This window comes from Hemitrygon akajei, chromosome 21, assembly GCF_048418815.1.
Source record: "Hemitrygon akajei chromosome 21, sHemAka1.3, whole genome shotgun sequence".
NCBI classification, from domain to species: domain Eukaryota; kingdom Metazoa; phylum Chordata; class Chondrichthyes; order Myliobatiformes; family Dasyatidae; genus Hemitrygon; species Hemitrygon akajei.
The window spans coordinates 53626789-53647103 of NC_133144.1; the positions used below are offsets into that span (position 1 = coordinate 53626789).

Consider the following 20315-nt stretch of genomic DNA (forward strand, 5'->3'; position numbering starts at 1 on the left):
ACTTAATATTTATTTTATTTATTTTTATTTTTATATAGCGGTTGAGCATGGAACAGCCCCTTCTAGCCCAAAGAGCCGCATCATCCAGCTATTTAAGCCAAGCCTAATCGCAGACAATTTACAAAGACTAATTAACCTACCAACCTGTATGTCTTTGGACTGTGGGAGGAAACTGGAGCTCAAAGGAAGCCTATGTGGTTCACAGGGAGAATGTACAAAGCCCTTACAGACAGTCGCGGAATTGAACTCCCCAAGCTGTAATAGTGTTGCGCTAACTGCTGCGCCCAAAGAAACACGAAGCTACATTTTCACTGTTAACACTGTTTTTAATAACATGATTTTTGGTTGGAGAGGGGCTTGTCTGTGCAATGTTATTGCTAAGAGTGTTCAGGTTATAGTTGGAAGTTTTGTGTTAAACTTCACCTCTGATTGCCTTGGGTGACATGGTTAGTAATGATTCAAGAGTTGATCATCAAGAATAACATTTTTCTTTTAAAAAGATTAAATTTATGTATTGACATTTATACAAACATGAGAAAGTCTGCAGGCGCTGGAAATCTACAGCAACGCGCACAAAATGCCGGAGGAACTCAGCAGGTCAGGCAGCATCTATGTAAGTGAATAAGCAGTCGACTTTTCAAGCCGAGACCCTTCATCAGGTCTGTAAATGCATATATTAATCTTGAAGTTCACTGTCACCCATCTCTCCACAATATACAAACCTTTTCTACATTTTCAAATGATAAACTGGAGATTTGAAACCCCTTATTGAGTGGATGTGTTTGCAGGTAATAGCAAATTCCCAGGCGTGGGACTCTAATAACAAGCATTTTGTATGGGGACATTGAACGATACAACATAAGAACAGACCCTGCTGCCCACAATTTTGTGCTAAGCTAATTAGTGTAATGATGCCTAATTACACTAACCCCTAATTACACTAATGTTGTGTGTATTACATGAATTTCTTCTGCCTGTACATGGCCTATATCCCTCCATTCTCTGAATGTTCAAGAGCATGTCTGAGATTCTCTTAAACACCTTTGTTGCATCTACCTCTACCACCACCCCAGACAGCGCATTCTGGGCACCCGCCACTAAGTGTGTAAAGTAAATTTGTCCGGCACATCTTTGAATTTTTTCCCTCTCTCCTTGCATGCCCTCTAGTATTAGACATTTTTACCATAGGAAATAAATGCCAGCTGCATATTCTGTCTATGCCTCTCTAAGTTTTATAAACTTCGATCAGGTCTCGTCTCAGCTTCTGTCACTCCAGAGAAAAAACACTGGTATGACCAACCTCTCCTGCAGCAACTGCCCTCTAATCCAGGCAGTGCCCTGGTAAATATATATCATATCTCCTATGCACAAGTAAGACGTTGTCCCATTCCCATTCCAACATGTCTGTCCATGGCCTTCACTACTGCCATGATGAGGCTAAACTCATGTTGAAGGATCAACACTTCATATTCTGCCTGGGTAGCCACCAACCTGATGGCATAAATTTTCATTTCTCTAACCTTCTCTAACTCCACCACCTCCCTTCTCACTATTTGCATTCCCCATTCTCCCCTTTTCATCTCCTCACCTCCCTCTGGGTCCCCTCCTCCTTTCTTTTTTTCCATATGCTCTCCTATTAGATTCTTCTTTCTTCAGCCCTTTATCCCTCCCACCTATCCCCTCCCAGCTTCTTACTTTAACCCCCTCCCCTTCCCCACTTGTACTCCTCAGCTTCCTTCCACCTTCTTCTGCTCCCTTCCTTTCCAGTCCCGATGAAGGGTTTTGGCCCAAAACTTTGACTGTTTATTTCTCTCCATGTCTGACTTGCTACGTTCCTTCAACATTTTGAGTGTGTTGCTCAAGATCTTCCAGCATCTGCAGGATCTCCTGTGTTTGTGAAAATTTCCATCTTATATTTGGTTGGGTTAACATAGACCTGCTGCAAACTACAACCAAACTGGGTGGTGGAAGAGATATGGAAGATGCTATTCGGAGCATGAAGATGGTTGATAGACCCAGGCACTATTTTCATAGAACATAAGTAACTACAGCACAGTACAAACCTTATAACTTACTCTAGGATCAATCTAACCCTTATCTGCTACATAACCATCCATGTACCTATTAAGAGTTTCTTAAATATTCCTAATGTATCTGCCTCTACCATTACCCCTGGCAGCTTTTTCCATGCACCCATCACTCGCTGTGTAAAAAAAATCTTAGCTCTGACATGCCCTCTATACTTTCCTCCAATCACCTTAAAATTATACCATTTCTACCCTAGAAAGAATTATTGCCTCTTACCAATCTTGCACACTTCTATGAAGGTCACTTCTCATTCTCCTTCGCTCCAAAGAGAAAAGCCCTTGTTCACTCAATCTTTCCTCATAGGTCATGCTCTCTTATCCAGGCAGGTGAGAACGAAGTGGGGAATCGTGTTTGTGTGCCAACACCATGGACACTTGGAGGACAGTAGGATCCCGAAAATAGATCCACAATGGCAAACAGCCTTTAGAAAAAATATCACAAATAGAATATAATTTAAAATAATGAAAACGCTGAACAACTTGATGTTCTGAATGTGCACTTGTTGATTTCTTGTGAACCTTGAAAATGACAACCAGCAGCTATAAATACATGGGAAAAAGATGAGGAGCCGATGATATATGCTTACAGTGGAAAAGTTAGTGATTTTACTTATTTAAAGATACAGCCTGGAATATGCCCTTCTGACCCTTTGAGCTGCACCCCCAGCAATCCTAACTTAATCATGGGACAATTTACAATGACCAATTAACCTACCCAATACGTGTTTGGATGGTGGCAGGTAACTGAAGGACCTGGAGAAAAGCCCATGCATTCCATGAGGAGCATATCCAGAGACTCCTTACAGAGGACACTGGGATTGAACTTTCAACTCCAGTGCTGCAATAGCGTTGAGATAACCATTACGCTATCATGGCGCCTGTGAAGCATGCGAAGTGTGGGCATGATTTCTGAGTGTGGCTAATTGCTGGATCAGCTGCATGGCAAATGGTAGATTGGCTGGATTTGTTCTAGTTGTGTTGCCTCACTTTGATTTTCCTATCGTATTTCACGTTCATTCTATCAATTCTCAGTTTATCCCTTTTTAACGTCTCATTGTTTAATTTGGATTTCTTTAGATTATGCTAAGAAAGGGTATAAAAATAAGCCAACATGAATTGAAGTCAAGTTTATTGACATATACCCAAGTACATGCATGCACAGGTGTAATGAAAAACATTGTGACAGCAACATCACAGACACATAGCATTAGAGGCACAACATTCTCAGGCAAAACATTAATTATCCCTGATTTTTATAAGAAAGAACACAATTACAACAAAAAGACAATTTCAGTGCAAAGTGATTGAATTGGTCATAATGTAGCTAATAGAGTTGTACCAGTTGGCTCAAGAACCCAATGGTTGAAGGGAAATAGCTGTTCTTGAATCTGGAGCTGTGGGACCTTTGTACTTCCTGCCTGACGATCTTTGTGAAAAGATGGCATGGAGCAGATGATGGGGATCTTTGATGATGGATATTGCTTTTCTGAAGCAGTGCCTCCTGTAGATACTACTGATGGTGAGGAGAAATGTGCCCTTAAGGTACCCGGAGACCACTGCTCTCTGTAGTAATGTTATAATTAAGTATATCACATTTAGGAGCAATATAGTGAAAACTGCAGCTCTGAGAAATTATTTGATAACCTTTGTCTCACAAATCACTGAAGTATCTTAAGAGACACCGACAGTCTGTTATCCAAGTAAACACTAATTGCATAAACACTTGACAATTTATTCATTTACATCTCTAATCCTTCAGTCAGGAGAACGTTTTTCAAAAAACTGGCTTTGTCATTTTGTGCGGCAAAATTAGAGGGATGGCATTGAAGAGTTTTAGAGACTATCCTTCCAACATCCATAATAAGGTACAAAATATTCACTGTAAGAATTTATCAGTTTAGCACACACAAGATACTGGGGGAGCTCAGCAAGTCAGGCAGCATCCATGGAGGGAAATGAACAGTCGATGTTTCGGGCCAAGACCCTTCATCAGGACTTAATCAGAATTGTTTATTTCCCTCTGTAGATGCTGCCTGACCTGCTGAGTTCCTCCAGCATTGTGTGTGTGTTGCTCAAGACTTACAACATCTACAGAAACTTTTGTGTCTGTATAACCTTAATCCTGCCTCAGCAGTGGAACACTATGGAACACTTGACAGACCTCTTATGTGGAGAAATGAATGTTTGACCTCACAATCTACCTCTTCATGACCTTACACCTCATTGTCTGCCTACACTGCACTTCCTCTATAACTGTGACACTTTATTCTGCATTCTGTTATTGCTTTCCCTTGAACTACCTCAATGTACTAATATGAGCTCTATGGATGGCATGTAAAAAGCAGATTTTCACTATACTTTGGTTCTTGTGATAGTAATAAACAAGTTTACAATTTATCTCTTGCACATTCATGGACTTGTCCATGATTTTTTTTTGCACTACTGTCTTGTTTTGCAAAGTTTTTTCCCCACTATCTGCTAAACAGAGACCTGCAGAGAGACTTAGATAATTTAGGGGAATGGGCAAAGAAGTGGCAAATAAAATACAATGTTGGAAAGTGTATGGTCATGCACTTTGGTGGAAGAAATAAATGGACAGGCTATTATTTAGATCGGGAGAGAATTCAGAATGCAGAGATGGAAAGGGACTTGGGAGTCCTTGTGCAGGATACCCTAAAGATTAACCTCCAGGTTGAGTGAGTGGTGAAGAAGACAAATGCAATGTTGGCATAATTTCTAGAGGAATAGAATATAAGAGCAGGGATGTGATGTTGAGGTTCTATAAGGCACTTGTGAGACCACACTTGGAGTATTGTGTGCAGTTTTGGGTTCCTTATTTTAGAAAGGATATACTGATATTGGAGAGGGTTCGGAGAAGATTAACAACAATTATTCCAGCAATGAAAGGGTTACTGTATGAGGAACGTCTGGCAGCTCTTGGGCTGTATTCCCTGGAGTTCAGGAGAAGTGTGGGGGGGGGGGGGGGATTTCTCATAGAAACATTCCAAATGTTAAAAGGCCTGAACAGATTTGCTATGGCAAGTTATTTCTCATGGTAGGGGAGTCTAGGGCAAGAGGGCACAACTTCAGGATTGAAGATGTCCATTTAGAACAGAGTTGCAGAGAAATTACTTTAGTCAGTGGGTGGTAAATCTGTGGAATTTGTTGCCACAAGTGGCTGCAGAGGCAAAGTCATTGGGTGCATTTAAGGGAGAGATAGATAGGTTCTTGATTAGCCAGGGCATCAAAGGGTATGGGGAGAAGGCAGGCGAATGGAGATGACTGGAAGAACTAGATCAGCCCTGATTGAATGGCGGAGCAGACTCGATGGTCTGAATGGCCTACTTCTGCTCCTATATCTTCTGGTCTTTTCATTATGTTCAGTGTGCATTAGATTCTACGTGTTTGTGATGCAGGCACAGACTGTACAGGTACCTCATTATATTTGGCATACATCAATAAACTCAATTTAACTTGACTCCATACAGAGAGCACCAATTGATTTGGGCCAGCACAGTGGCGGGGCAGCTAGTGTATCAATAATACAGTGTCAGTAAGCCAGGTTCATTTCTGTCACTGTCCATAAGGAGTTTGTGACTGCGTGTGTCTCCTCTGGTTTTGGAATGTGGTGTCCTGCCTCATACCAAAACCATACAGATTAGTTTAATTGGTCACATAGTTGTAATTAGCTGGTGTGGGTTCATTGGGCCAGAGGGGCCTGTTACTGTGCGATGTTTCCAAATAAAAATAATAAGCCCACGTCACTGGCGCCGTGAGGCAGCAGCATGACCAAAAGCTTGGACAAGGAGTAGATTTTAGGAATTATCTTCAAGCTGGTGAGAAATGTGGAGAGGTGGTGAGGTTTACAGAGAGAATTCCACAGCGCAGTTCCAGGGCAGTACCAGACACGTATGCCAGAAGAGGAGAGGTAGAAACCAATTCAGCAGAGAAGACTGGAATTCGCGATCTTGTGATCATGGGTTGGGGAGGAAGAGCATGTTGCAGTGACAGGGAGGAGTGAATTCCATGGGGAAATTTGAAAAGAGGTCCAAAATTGTCAACACAAAGCCTTGCTGGAGATACAAAAGACTGCAGATGTTGGAATGTGGAGCAACCATTGAGTTTCTGGAGGAACTCAGTGTGTTGAGCAGCATCTGTAGGGGGGATGGGGGGGGAAGGAACTGTCAATGCTATGGGCTGAAACCATGCGTCAGGATGGTGCACCTGCTCTGGATGCAGTGTTTTGACCCAAAATTCCCCTCCCCTGCCAGATGCCACTCAACCTCCAGCAGATTGTTTGCTGTAACATCAAAGCCTTGCTGGAGACACAAGAGACTGTAGATGTTGGAATCTGGAGCAATATACAAAACACTGGAGAAACTCATCGTTGCAACTGTGAAGCGACAAACACAAACTGCTGGAGGAACTCAGCAGGTCAGGTAGCATCTACGGAGAGGAATTAATAGTTGACTCTTTGAGCCTAGACCCTTTATTAGGACTGCATGGACCCAGTCTTGATGAAAGGACTCAGCCCAAAGCATAAACTGCTTATTCCTCTCCATAGGTGCTGCCTGACCTGCTGAGTTCCTCCAGCATTTTGTGTGTGTGTTGCTCTGGACTTTGAGCATCTGCAGAATCTCATGTGTATGTGGAGAGAAATGCACCGTTAAACTTTCGGGTTGGATGCAGATGAAAGGTCTCAACTGGAAATGTCAACTGTCCGTTTTCCTCCACAGATGCTGCCTGACCTGCTGAGTTCTTCCAGCATTTTGTTCAAAGCCTTGCTAGCCTGGAAAGCAGTGCAGCCAGTAGTCTGGGTTGTGGGTAAACCGTGATTGCAGACTGGAACTTCAGAAGAGAATGTTGGTGGGAGAGTAGTTCAGATAATGGTGGCATGAGGAAGTCTAATGGCGGTAAAGGCTTGAATGAGTATTGAGAAAAGCGATGAATGTTGGTGGTCATGGATTCATACAGCATATAACTAGACCTGAGAGTCATGTATCTGTTCTCTATTTGCTTTGTATTTTTGTGCTGTAAGTTTATTGTGTTTCTATGGTAACTAGTCAGATTAGTGGGGGGTTGCTAAAAGTGAAGGGGATAAGTTACGTATTCTTGCTTATTCTCATGGCAGTTTGCAGCTTGGGACCATGGAGGTCATACTTTAGCTGACCGCTGAAATAATGCATAATAATGCTTAACTGTATGTTTGCTAATTGCTAATACAGGATTAAAATAAGAACTTTGACTCTTGGAGGAGCAATCATCGGAGATGTGGGTGTGTCATGCAACTCTGTCTGGGGTCACAAGCTGCTGGCAATTGTTTTGTTTTGATTTTGGATCAATTTTGCCATTACAGTATGCTTACCAAGTCTACCATCAAAAAAGCTGCCATTTTCTGACAGACAGACAGACAGACATACTTTATTGATCCTGAGGGAGATCCCCCCTATGTGGGGGGGATCTGTTAGTTATTGTGCAAGAGAGGGAGTGGGAGGTTTGGGATTTGTGAGTTCTGTTCCTTTATCGTGCGGCGGGGGGGCGGGGTTGATGTCTTTTCTTTCAACAACTGTCATGGTTGTCTCTGAATTTCATGGCTATCTGGAGAAGACGAAAATCAGAGTTGTATTGTACATACATACTTTGACAATAAAATGAACATTTGACCTTTTACATTAATCCCACTTAATTCTCCTCACAGCCCCATCAACTCTTATGAATTAAATCACTCGAAATACATTCCAGGGACAATATGCAGCAGCAAATTAAATTTACTAGCCACTCTTTGGGATGCAGGAGGAAACTGAAGCACTCGGGAAATCCATCCAGTCACAAGGAGAACATGCAAACACCACACAGGTAGCACCGGAGGTCAGAATTGAATTCGGGTTGCTTCACGCAGCAGCCGTTCCGCTATCTGCGCTACTGTCCTGCCTTGCTGTGGATTGAATGTGGATTCAGTTGTTTGACTTGGAGTCAGATAGTATTTCAGGATTGAAGTAGTCTGTTTTATCTTCCCAGAGCAGAATGTGAAAATGGCCAGTGGCTCCAACCTCGCAATAATTTAGAATCGTTGCAGACTGAAGGCAGTGAAGACTCGAAGCTGAAATAATTAAGGATGATGATGAAACTTGCATGTTCTTTTGTTAGAATTGTCTTCCATTGTGTGAGAGGCACAACCGACTGTCACACCTACACAATTACCTCAAACTGAGATGATGTCGGCCTTGAAAGAGCATCTTGAGATGAGGGAACACTTTTATGTGATTTGTAACAAAAAATTGAGACTTGTATTCTTGATTGCAACATCCCTGAACTTCTTAATAGACAACTAACAAAAGACTAAAAGACAGTACAGATTTACACCTGTAACTTATCCCTAATAGACTAAGTAACAAACCCATACAAACCACTGTATATTTACATATGCTATGTCAATATAGTTACTATCTTAGTTAAGATAGTAATCTCATATATTGCTAATATATGAATATATGTTCCTAAGAGCAGAGGACAGAGACTCTGAATAGAGTGCCATCCTCTTGGAATAGAGATGAGGAGGAATTTCTTGAGCCAGACAGTGATGAATCTATGAAATTCATTGCCACAGGCGTCCATGCAGGCCAAGTCATTGGGTACATTTGAGGTAGTGGTTGATAGATCCTTGATTAGTCAGGGCATGAAAGGGTGCAGCGAGAAGGCAGGAGACTGGGGCTGAGAGGGAAGATGGATCAGACATGATGAAATGGTGCGGCAGGTTATATGGCCTAATTCTACTCCTATATCTTATAGTCCTATGGTCTATACTAGATTTAGATTTATTTATTAATCACATGTATGTCAAAACTTACAGTGACGTTCATCATTTGTATTAACAACCAACAGAAACTGAGCAACGTGCTGGGGGCAGCTGGCAAGTGTTACCACACAACCTGGTACCAAAGTAGCATGTTCAGCAGGACAAGCTGTCTTTGGCTTCCAGCCTCCAGCCCTCCAGTGGGCTCACGGATTCACAGACATTGGGCCCTTCCCTTTCCTACAATACCACCCATAAACTATGCCTCACTGATTGCCCTGAAGGATTCTAATTAATTACAGAACTGCATATATTTGAGTAAGTCGTTTTGCACTATTCACATTTCTACAGGATACCGAAAGGAAGGTATGTTTTTCTGCAGACTTATGGATTGTTGTTTCTTAACTTTTGCTGTTTGACTAAACCCAGAGACTCATGGACATTATTTTAGAGGAAGGTTGTGTGGTACAGAGATGAAAATTTAAGTAGAATAGCAGCCATCAGACATGTCCTTTGATGTCTGAAACCGTTGAGTTATTGGTAGGAATTAAATTGTACTTGAATATCATGGCTCACCCACTCTTGAGGCTGACCTGCACACTATCTACAGCATGCATAGATCCACTGTTGACAATGTCCTGGGATGATCATCCAAGGTCCTAGTAAATCCAACTGTAACAAATTATATATTATGTGATGTGGCCCCGTTTGAAGAGGATAAGAATATGAGTTTATAGAGTTGTATAGCACTCTCTCCAGTGTAATCACACAATGTGGTAACCAGAACTGCGTGCAATACTCCAACTACAGCCTGAATGGTGTTTGGGAACAACCCCTTCCACAAAATGTTGGGAACAGACACATGACATCATATAATCTGCATTCACAAGAAAAACATAAACACAATTTTTACAAGAAAGAACACAATTAGAACAAAAAGCCCCTTTTTGTACAAAGTAGTCAGTGTTGCTAAACTCATAATTAAAGTTGTGCTGGTTGGTTCAAGAATCAAATGATTGGAGGGAAGTAGTTGGACTCTTGATCAGCATAGGCATTTTGGGCAGAATGGCCTGTTTCCATGCTATGTTACTCTGACTCTATGGTCAGATTGTGGTGATTTCCCTGGACTCATCAGTAATGTGACTTCTCAAAAACTTGGTGAGTTATTTTTCTCTCTGAATTTACCTGCCATTAAAAAAAAATCATTAGAAATAAGAATTTGGCTATTCCCATATGAGTCTGATTTTCCTGAAACTTCTCAGTGAATGAACTTCCCCCTGCAACTAGAGTACTCGCTTTTTTGGACAGAATTGTCCTCATGCTAAGGATAAAGATATTGCCTCTACTCTGTGTTTTGGTGCTTACAGAAGAGATGCTTGAATGCATGTTTAATTCTCTGCCAGATCATCCTGCATTTGAACACCAACTGTCATCAAACATAGACAGGGAGACTCAAAGTAAACCTCATGGGAATGTGAGGCACTCTATCCAAAGTACCATGAGTGACCAGCAACCAGAGTTGTAGTTGCTTCGGTTTTGTGGCTTTTGCTGCACATTTTATAATGTAGTTGATAAAAGGTTTTGGCCTGATGTCGACTCTTTATTTCTTTCCATAGAAGCTGCTGAGTTCCTCCAGCATTTGTTGTGAGTTATAATATAGTTGGCATGCTTTGGAGGTGATTGTGATATGTGGAATCATTGAGCTCTGCAACCCAGAAGCAGCCCCTTTGGCTCATGTAGTCTGCGTCAGCTTGGTCCTCTGGCTAATGCTGTCTACCTCCACCCAGGATCATATCTCTCCACACTTCTCCCATCCTATCTAAACTTCTCTCAAATGTTAAAATTATCCTCATGTCTGCTACTTCCATGGGCGCTCCCAAATTCCTCTTAATTATTTCACCTGACATTCTAAACCTGTGACCTCTAGTTCTATTCTCATCCAATCTCAGTCTCAGTGGAAATTCACCTTGTCTATACCCCTCATAATTTTGTACACTCTGTAAGATCTCTCCTCATTCGCCTGATTTCTAGTGAATAAAGTCCTAACCTATTCATCCTTTTCCTACAACTCACGTCCTTAAGTCCCAGCAAACTTATTTGGAGCACTCATGAAATAAAGAAAGTTATGATGCAAGTCAGTTAATGTGAATTCTGTAGTAAGGATAATAGATTTCCTACCAAATGACTGTGGCTGCTCATTATTTATATTGAAATTCTAATAACACACTCAGTGGCATTTTTCCTTGTATCATGGTCTTCTGCTGCTGTAGCCAATCCACTTCAAGATTCAACATGTTGTGCATTCAGAGATACTCTTCTGCACACCACTGTTGTAATGCCTGGCTGTTTGACTTCCTGTCAACTTGAACCAGTCTGCCCATTCTCCACTGATCTCTTTCATTAACAAGGTGTTTTCACCCACAGAACTGCTGCTCACTGGTTGTTGTTGTTTTTTGTTTTTGCACCAATCTTTGCAAACTCTTGAGACTGTTATCCATGAAAATCCTAGGAGATCAGCAGTTTCTAAGATACTCAAACCACTCAAACCAGCCCATCTGGCACCAACAATCATTCCACAGTCAAGTCCAATTAGATCACATTTCTTCCCCATTCTGATGTTTGGTCTGAACAACAACTGAACCTCTTGACCATGTCTGCATGCATTGAGTTGCTGCCACATGATTGGCTGATTAGCGAACAGGTGTACCTAATAAAGTGACTGCTGAGTGTATTATGATCCACAACACAGATGTGAACATTATTAACTCATGAAAGATTTAACTTCTCAATGTATAAATCTCGTTTTTACAAATGTTTCTCCTTACAACTCACTTGAGACAGGAAGCAGTGTGTTTAGCTCAACATATTTTCAGTTATTATGCAGTGACAAATTAACATGCAGCATTATATTCCTCAGCTTGCTATTTTAACAACAATATTAGGATATTCATCCTGTTATTGCTATGTCACATGTGGAAACTGGTCTTGTTACCTGAAGCCTGATTCAATTTTGAAGAGGTCACTAAATAGTGAGCTAGAAATTAATGCTAACAATACTAATCATTGGTGTCAGATATATGATCGCTATGTACCTGTCTGCAGCCGTGAGGTTTAATGATGCAGCTCTCTGACCCATTTCATCTGCAGCTTGGAAATGATTTGGCAGATTTCACTCAGAACTGTTGCACGCTAATCTGGTCAAGAATGACAAGGGAATTTTGTTCCAAACCATTGGCTCAGGTTTCATGGATTTAATCACAATCTGATTTGGTGATTGCTCTTCACGTTGTCCTTGGATATCGTTAAATGGGCAACTACTGAGAGTGATGATGGTCACCTCACATTCTTATCAACTCCTCTCAGGTTCCTACTCACCTACACCCCTTGTCAATTTACTACATCCAATTAACTTAACGACATGTGTAAACCAGCCTCCCCTACATGGACTATTTCTATACCTCTTTGCCTCAGTAAAGCAGCCAGCATAATCAAGACCCTACAAATCCCAGACAATCTCTCTTTTCCTCAAAGCCATTGGACAGAATGTAGAAAAGCCTGAGGATGTGTACCACCTAGCTCAAAGATGGCTTCTATTCCTTTTTATAACACTATGAAGAGCCATCTTGTATAATGAGACGGCCTCTTCATCCCATAATTCACCTTGTCATTGCTTTCCACCTTATTGACAGTTGCACTGTACTTCCTTTGTAACTGTAGCACTAAACTCTGTCATCGCTTTTCCCTTGTACATCCTCGATGGACTGATAGGATGAAATTATCTGTGTAATTCTAAATGATCTCCTTAATCAGGAAAGTCAGGTAGATACTTTCTTGCTCTGAAAAAGTTTATGTGGTGTAGCAGGAAGAGCTGTGGCCTTGCACTCCAGTGACCCCAGTTCAAGCCTAACCGCGGGTTCTGCCTCTGTGCAGCCTGCACATTCTCTGAGTGCTCAAGTTTCCTTCTACATCCAGAAGATGGGTGGGTTAGTCGATTGATCGACCACTGTTGTGTGAAGTGAGCAAGGAGCTCTGGGAGCAGTGGACAGAAAGGTGAGGAGAATAAAATAGGCGATGTTCATCATTAAGGACCCCCTTCACCAAGACGTGCCCCCTTCTCATTGGTACTGTCAGGAAGAAGGTACAGAAGCCTGAAAACATACACCCAGTAGTTCTTCCCCTCTGCCATCTGACTCCTAAGTGGACACTGAACCCATAAACACCACCTCACTTTCTATCATTTCTGTTTTTGCACTATTTTTTATTTAACTATTTAATATACATATATTAAAGTGCAATTAATTATTTTTTCTGTACTTATCATGTATTGCATTGTACAGCTGCAATAAAATTAACAACTTTCATGGCATATGCCAGTGATATTAAACCTGATTCTGATTCCAAATAAAACAGAATTAGCATTGGATTAGTTTAAAATGGGTGTTTTATGGTCAGCATGGTCCTGTTTCTCTGCTGTGTAACTCTAAAGCCAGCACAACATTTGGCCTCACACTGATAAAGTAGTAGTTTGTGTCCAACTATTGATTTATTTCTCTTGTGATAGGATTGACAAAGCAGACAGTGAACAAGTTGACCAGTACTGGGGCAAGTATTCACCCTGTTTCACATCACTTGAGATTTCCCCTGTTCAGAATTCCCTTTGGAAAACATGTGCTTAGTCATGGCAGTGTGGAACATTAATTTTTATTCATAATGATTTTTATTCATAGTTCCTTCTCTGAGGTGGGAAGTTCTGTACTCAGCAAAGAATCACCTTTCTCCCCCTGCACCCACACCTCAGTGAGTTCTGCACTCACCACCATACCAAACATTTCTTCTGTTGCCCCCATCTACGAGTCTAATTCCCCACCCCACATCGATGCCTCCTTCTGTCTTCGCCTCTCCTCCTCTTCTTGGACAGCCTACTCTAATCTCTTGCCTGCCCAGGAATCTTTTCATCTCTCACTGTTGAAAGGCCAATCCCGATGAAGGGTCTTACAGCTGTTTATTCCTCTTCAGTAGTGTAGTGGTGAGCATGATGCTTTACCATACCAGTGACCTGGGTATCGATTTCCACCGTTGTCTGTAAGGAGTTTTTACATTATCCTCATGACTGCTTGGGTTTCCTTCGGGTGCTCTAGGGTTTCCTCCCACAGTTCAAAGGCGTACCAGTTGGTGAGTTAATTGGTCATTGTAAATTGTTCCATGATTAGGCTAAGATTATGGGCGGCAGGGCTCAGAGGCCTGTGCTGCGCTGTATCTCAATAAATAAATAAATAGCTGCTACCTAACTTGCTGAATTCCTTCAGTATTTTGTGTATATTGCTCTGGATTTCCAGCGTTTGCAGAATTTATTGTGTGCAGATTATTGTTATTGTCATTTTTGCCCCATTTATACAGATATGTCAACTGTTTTTAAGCAAAATGTAAATATTCATTTCTTAATTTAATGCTTCTTTTTGTTAAGAATATCTTAGTTTTGAAATGTCCCATTTAATTCCTGTAGATCTTCAATAATTAGTTGATTAGGTATTTTCATTAACGAGCAGGTGCACATTCTCTTTGTTTTTGCCTATGTTTGTTTTGTGCAAATTTTTGGTCCAATTCATTGGTATTTGGTAAATATCGCTAGAGGAAACTTCAAGTTTAAAGCAGAGTGCGGGACAACAATGATAATTTTATTCAAAGAGCTATTCACTTTTATCGCAAGAGTTTAGCAATCATTGTTAGCTTTCATAGCAAATTTTAATCTTTGCAATACAAGGGCCAGCTGGTAGCCTCCTGGTTGGTGGAATGCTTTTCAGCACCAGTGATCGTGATTCATTCAATTCTGCCGTTGTCTGTAAGGAATTGATGCTGTGTTTTTCTGACCACATGGATCTCCTCTGGGTGTTCTGGTTTCCTCCCACATTCCAAAGAGGTACAATATTACTAAATTGTAGGCATGCCCTGTTGCCATTGGAAGCTTGGCGACACTCGCGGGATGCCCCTAATGCATGTAATCATTCTGTGTTGGTCGTTGATGCAAACGAAGCATTTCAGTGGATGTTTCAAATCCATGTACATGTGATAAATGAAGCTAATCTTATCCTGGAGTGACTTCAACTCAAATTTTCTAAGCTGTTGTACTATTTATGAGGGGTATTGGGTCGGTGAACTTGGTTGTCATGAGGCCAGTGGGAGTTAATATTTGCAACTTCCTTCTGAGATGAGGGGTGTGGGACACTGAGCAAAAGAGCAAGTCATGGGATAAAGCAGTACCCAGCAAGAGCAAATTTAGTCAAGATAGTCAAAGGCAGACAAAGGAATGCCCAGTTAAGCTGCATTTGTTTCATTGCTTGTGGATTAACAAGTGAAGCAGATGAACTTTTTCATGCAAAGGCTGGTGAGTATAGGGAACGAGCTGCTGGATGAAATCTTTGAAGCAACTACAATTAATTTAAGGATCATTCAGAGGAATTATCTACAAAGCATGGGGGGTACATGGAGGGGCAGAGCTTAGAGGGGTATGAGCCAAACACAAGAATTTGGGACTAGCTGGATGGGCAATGTGGTCAGCAGGGACTCATTGGGTTGAAGGACCTGTACATGTGCCATGTTGCTCTATGAGCTGCAAGTGAAGAGATGCTTGAGAACGTGGAGACTTTGGGATGTGGTTTTCCTGGGAAACGGCTCAGCCATATCCAATCATTTGGAGATGTTGACCCTTGCGCTCGCCACAGTGAAGTGCAGAACAGTATTTTTGTTTAGTAAATTAACATTAATGTGCGCTTTCATTGGTGTCAATATTTTAATTTGATAAGACTTGACACAAATTCATTGGCAGTATTTATGCAATAACTTGGTTAGGTAAATAAATTAATCACGACTGGAATAAATCCTGTGACCTATACGAAGGATATTTTTACAGATTTTTTGGAGTTGTTTTTCGTCACGGAATTTATCGAATTTATAGACACTATTTCAATAATGGCAAACTTCATGGGCTCTGAGAGCTTGTCTTTCTTTATTAATTAGTAGATTGCATAATGGAAAATTAACTATGAAATGCTAAAAAAGACAAATTATTTTTTATTTGTAAGTATAAATTAAAGATTTGGTTTGGGTAACATTTGTCATATTTAATTGCAGGTTCAATTAAAATTCGAGATAATGATGATTTATAATCGCTTCTATGTAATTTGATATTCATTAACTTACGCAGACACATGCTGATATTAGCTCATTATTTATGCCTTCCATTTGTTAAAAGCAGTCTTGTTGCAATCAGTCCTCACAAAGTTTTGTGAAACTTATGGGTGCATAGACCAACATGCAGCTTTCTGGATTTATCCACGTGTTAGCATTTGTTTTGTTGTCATCTTTAGGAGCTTCACTTCTGGTTACCTCAAATAAGATAGTAAAAGATACTGATTCCCCCCCCCACCACCCCACCCCATCCTTGTTTTAATTATGTTAAAATCTCAACTGCCATTAATATGGTTTGACAATCATTAATTATTTTCTATTCAGCTGCTCCGCATTTTTCAAGGTTTATTTTTTACTTACTCAGCTCCACATTTCCCTTGTTCAGCTGCGGTAAGAGTGAATGGATTGCGCATTCCTTCATCACGTGAAGCTACTTTGTGGCTTTGAAGGGATTTTGTGCCCGAGAAAGAGAGCCAAGTGGTGTTTGTGCTTTGGCGGAACGATGGGAACAGTAGGTTAACCCAGAAGGAATAAAACTTAGCGATCTCGATTGCTGCTCAATGCCGAGCTTGAACCCAATATACTGTGTTAAATAGGTAGATTAATTACTTTGCTGCTCAGCTATTAAGGTACTCCATTACAATTCTGTACGTTAAATCTACCTTTTTTTAAACTAGTACTAGCATTCTATGTCCTGCAATCTTCAAAAAATGTCTTGCCATCAGTGCCATCAGGAGAGTACAATTATGTTAATTATGTTATATGCTTGACTGAAAGCCTATGTGACATTATAATTTTCCTTTCACTCCTCAAATTACAAGACATTTCAGAGGTTTCCATGACCAGAACTGATTTCTATATTCATTTTCATCTGTTTCAGCTAATTGTCTTTTGCTTTAACCTTTTGCACTCGAGCACATAGCTGCTTTATGCACACTTTGGACATTACTGTCACAGGCTAGTAATAATTATCAAGCGTATTTAAGTAAAATAATAGAATCTTTATTAACTTCGCGTGGTCTCAAGGCCAATTTCAAGGTGTGAATGCATCGCAGTTGTGCACAAATTATTTTAATGCTGCCTTACAGAGCAAGCATCTGTCTTTTGTTTTAATGAATTGAGTACTGGGATGAGGCAGTGGTAGTGGGGTCAGATTGGGGGTTAATAGATTGGGAGGGGTGGGGGCCTAATCAAAAGCCCTTTAAAACTCAACTTTTAATTTTAGAAAAATAAGTTAGTTGGACCATCACTCCTACTGCAGCATAAGCTACCAACAGCAGCTCCCCAGTGTCCTCTGTCCTAATCCAGGTATACCCAACTTCTTGGTGTCAGCTTCAAGGTCACATTGTCAGGGTGTTCTTTGGCTGGCCTCTCATTTGGGGGGTTCCATGTGAACACCTGCCTGGTGATGTTCATACTTGGCCTACACAATGTGTGTCCCATCCCTGTCTTCCTTTATCTATGGTTGATTGGCCCTGAATATATTGGTTCCACGGATTGCGGCTTTCACCACATAACTTCAAAGGTCTTCCAGGTGAAAAATCCTTCTTCTCCCAGGGATGAGGTCTTTGGTGCTTCTTTTGGCATTTTTGTAGCTCTGGCTTTTTACGGGATGGGGTTGCTAGCCCCATGCCCAACCCTCCTCTTTTCCCAGCCAGGCGTGCGACCATCGATGGTGGAGATTTTGAAAAATAAGTCAAAAAGAAATTAGATGGAGAATGTATATAAGCTTATCCTCTTTTTCCATTCTTCAACAGTTAAAGATTCCAAGCACTTCCCTTTGTATGACAAATATCATGAAAACTAAACTCTAGCAACATGATGATTTGTTTCTATCTTATATATTTTTTTAAATCACATACTGATCTACAAACCATGAAAAAAACTACTCATTATAGATCTCCATTTACCAAAATATTTATGACTACTAAAAATAACCAGCTATGTAATTATTAAAATAAATTTGGTCTTATTCCCACACATCACAGTATGAACAATGTAAACGATATTCTAATCAGTCTGACACTCTGCAGATAAGCTGGAGTTCAGTTATTCTGCTAGTTCGTTGTAAAAACTATAGTACCGTTAAACAGAAGCATGAACAATAATTAGAGAGCTCTTTCCGTAGAATCGTAGATACAGTGAAAGATGAAGCCATTAGGCCCATCAGGTCTGCTGGTTCCCAGTAGAACAATCCCATCATTCCCCACAAATTATCCTTTACCTTGTCACTTCTCCAATCCCTTTTTAAAGGAATTATCGATCCTACTTCAATGTTGAATTCCAGATCCCAACTATTGTGTGAGGGAGATAAGTTTCTTTATCTTGCATCACCTTGTACATTTCGTCTCCAAGTGGTGCATGAATGATTCAACTCTAACTTACTTGCAGACAGTCTGACTGAATAGCATCTCTTTTACAATGCTCATATTATGTTGTGCAGAAATGAAACTAAATAATTTTAATAATTTAATACTCAGAACATTTTTGGTAGTTGTAAATATTTCAGTAAATGGGGGTTCATATTGAACAGTTTTTCTTTCATGATTTTAGATCTATTTGTGTACGCAATTAAGAAAATATATGGAAACGATTTTTTTTGATATTTGCAATATAAAAACAAGTGTTTGGAAGGCAGTTTAACTGATGAAGTATATGAAAAGGACATAAGCTTGCACACATTTGTCTTTTAATCTCTTTGTTGCATGAGACAGCGAAGTCACTGCTAGTTCTTATATTCATTATGCATTGAGTAACAGTTTTTACCTTTGTGCTCTGGTAATGTTTGGTAACCACTGCAAATCTACTTCTTTACCCTCCTCGCACCCCCTCCTCCCCCCAAATCAATGTAACTAGAAACTGCGGACATGATTCAGTTAATATCTGTGTTGTCTTTAGTGACTTCCCCTGCACCCAGCCCTGCTCTCCCTCACATCCTAGATTTAAGCTCTGTGGTGTAGAGAAGAAAGCCTTAGGACTGATCCAGACCAAGTGGAAATGTAGCAATGTCATTTAATAGAAAAATCCCTATTCAAACTGGATGGTTCCTTATTCATTTCCTCAGATTATCATCAAATTTATGTCACCAGCAAAGTAGCTTTATTGAGTTTCACAGATATATTCCTTTGCTTTTGTTGTCATTAGTTGGCACACTGACATTTTCATATATGTCTCTGCTAATGCCTCCAAATTACTCCATCCAGAAATGTAACAATTGAGCAGATAATTTTAATAAGATTTAGCTTGACTTCAGACTGTGCTCTTGCCTTTCTTTATAGAACGCAAATTGTAACCTGTTTTTAGAGCAGCACGATACAGTGAACTTTAATGGGATTTGACAACATCATATTAAGCACAACAACTCCGCATAATGTACCGAAAAATTGGACGTGAAATTGGAAACATAGCTGAGAACAAAGTAAATTTACATGGTTTGGTAGTTTGAATGTCTGATATCATATTCTCTCATGCAAGCCTCATGAAAGCAAGGGTTTAACAATGGATATCAGCAGAAAGTGCTTTTAAAGTTAAAGCTGATGGATGGCTTGTCAAAAAAAATAATTGTGCTTGTAGGAAAGTCTGGATGCGTGCTGAGGGGGAGAGAGAGGAGAATATACATAGAGGATGATGGGAAGTGACAGTGGTCTGTCAAAAAGCAGTGGCTGCCCAGAGAAGTGTGAAGCTGGAGCTGTAAGGTGGCAGTGTAGAACAGGCTGTCAGAGCAGGAAAATGGCTTTAATATGGTGAAAAGCAAAGGAATCCGCTTGTCAACCTGCTCAGTGGTGCTGAAAGAAGAAGGGAACACAGTGGAAAGGTGGAGATTGCAAGTGAAAAGTGCACAGAGAAACGTAGGGAGGAAAGTACGAATTTTAAAAATTGTTACCGACAGAAAAATGGCAATTAAACCTGGCCTGTCCTTTTGCATCTTGTTTGAATACGTTTATTTGAGCTGTCACTGATGATACAAATATTAGGCAGTTTTGTGTTCCTTCATTATCTTATATGCTTAAAGAACAACTGGATATACTTTCCTGGATTGTTGTAGATGAAGATTAAATCATTATTTTAAAACTCATTGCATTTCCTTTTAATGGTAACCTCAATTTATTATCAGACTTACTGTAAGGATTTAGGTAGGGCAAGAAATCAGGGTATGAAGGGTTATGGGGAGAAAACAGGGGATTGGGATTGAGAGGAAAATGGGTCAACCATGATGAAATGGCGGAGCAGATTGGATGGGGCCAAATGGG

At 40.5% G+C, this 20315-nt stretch overlaps 1 protein-coding gene across 3 annotated transcripts in view; it reads left to right on the forward strand.

The window, feature by feature from the left end:
- The window catches only part of lrmda (leucine rich melanocyte differentiation associated), a 1051240-nt gene that overhangs the window by 505029 nt on the left and 525896 nt on the right, over positions 1 to 20315 (forward strand). The window lies entirely within an intron of this gene.